The following is a 1843-nucleotide window of genomic DNA, read 5'->3' as shown; positions in this document are numbered from 1 at the left end:
TTTTTAAAAGAAAAACTGTTCATTTTTACATGGGCTAAATCAGACAAGCTGAAGCACAGCCTTCTTCCTGCAGGATTTCTGGGGTTTTCAGGTTCCTTTCCCAGCTCCGCACACCAGGGAAGCCTCCTCAGGGGTCACTCACAGAGATACAGTGCTCTCTATACCCTCCTCCTTGGCCTGTCCAGCCAGCTTCTCCTTAGGGGTACTGTTGGGACAGAAATGGAGTGGGCTTCCCCCTGCCAATCAAAGTTCTGTCCTGCACCTGAACTCTGAGGATTGCTAGATGGAGAAGGAAGGACTGGCAGGGCAGGTTTGGGCTGGAAGAAGAGTACATGGGGGCACTGGGCTGCTTGTCTCAAAGGTTCTCATTCTTTGGGGGCAGAAGGGAAGACAGCAACCTAAGTCACCAGCAACAGTTGCACAAGAACAAGTCTGGGAAGGAAAATCTCTTACTCAGAGTTTGGAGACAATGCCTGAAACAAGTCCCTGTCCCTTACCATTCTCGGCTGGCTTTGTTCAGAACCACCCTCCACCCCAGGAGGCAGGCCAGCCAGCAGCCAACCAGCAGCCTTGCCTAGAGATCTCAGATAGAGAGCCAAACTGAGAATCTAGTTGACAGAGCTCCCCACCCACAAGTCCAAAATGCTACCAAATCCTGTCCTCTTGGTTAAGGCCATGACTCCTGCTAATTCCCTCTCAGAAAAAGGAGATGGAGAGATAGGGTACCCTCCTGAATATCACCCATCTTCCTTCTCACACCTACAACCCCAGCTCCAAGCTCTCCTGGATCCCTGCTGCAACTTTAGCTAATTTCCACCCCCAGATACTGATGTGATGGCCAAGGATAAGAGAAACATTTCTCAATAAGACTCTCCACTCCACATCCTGATGGCCAAGGCTATTCTGGCACATGCCCGTGATCCCTCCAGGATTTCACCTGATTCCCACTGCCTGGGCCTGACTGCCCTGAGGCCCCAAGAGTGTCCTTGAATTCTTGGTAGAACTTCTCCCTCTCTAACGCATTCTCTTCATCAGCATGCCTACCAAAACTCTGCTTCCTCTCCAAACCTAGCTTCAATGCAAGTTCTCTGGTCCCTACTTTCTGTAGTCAGATCTCCACCCCAAAATCCTTTCTATAGGAAAACCTGGAGCACTTCTGACTTTCTTCTAATTTTCCCTTCATTGTTTTTATTTCTTCCTCATTGTCTTGCTGTTCCAGTTCCATTAATTCTTGCAACTAGGCCATGTGCCTTATTAGCTAACTCAAAGCCTCTGGAGCCAATCAGACCTAGGCGGTGCTTCTCCGTTGTGGAGAATGGATTAGAACAGGGTGAGAGTTTATGCAGGGAGACCTATAAGAAGACTATGGTAACAACTTGTGTAATAATAATGATAATGATAATAACAATAATATCATAATAGCTAACACTTACTTAGCACCATCCTATGTTCCAGGCACTTTATAAAGCATTTCACATGTATTATTTCAAGTAACCTTCACAGCAACCCTAGGAGGTAAATACTATCATCCTCACTTCACAGAGGGAGAATCAGAGCCACTAAGCAGTTCAACAACTTGTCCAAGTGAATCCAGCTGCATGTTTAGGGTTAAACTTAATCTCCTCTAGAATTCAAACCCAGGAAATCTTGATTAGAATCTGAGCTGTTAAGCAGCATACTAAAGACCAAACTTTAGTTACTAGATTAAAGCTAGTAACAGTGATGATGGAGAGAGGTATACAGATTTTAGAAGCAGTCAGTTAGAATTTAAAAAATGGACAGATTTGGCAACTGATTAGGTGTGGCAGGGGCCTGAAGGAGGGCCAGGGGAACTGAGTGTGTG

Source organism: Otolemur garnettii, unplaced genomic scaffold, assembly GCF_000181295.1.
Source record: "Otolemur garnettii isolate 467f Iridium unplaced genomic scaffold, OtoGar3 scaffold00068, whole genome shotgun sequence".
NCBI classification, from domain to species: Eukaryota; Metazoa; Chordata; class Mammalia; order Primates; family Galagidae; genus Otolemur; species Otolemur garnettii.
Note: the sequence above shows the minus strand (reverse complement) of the source record.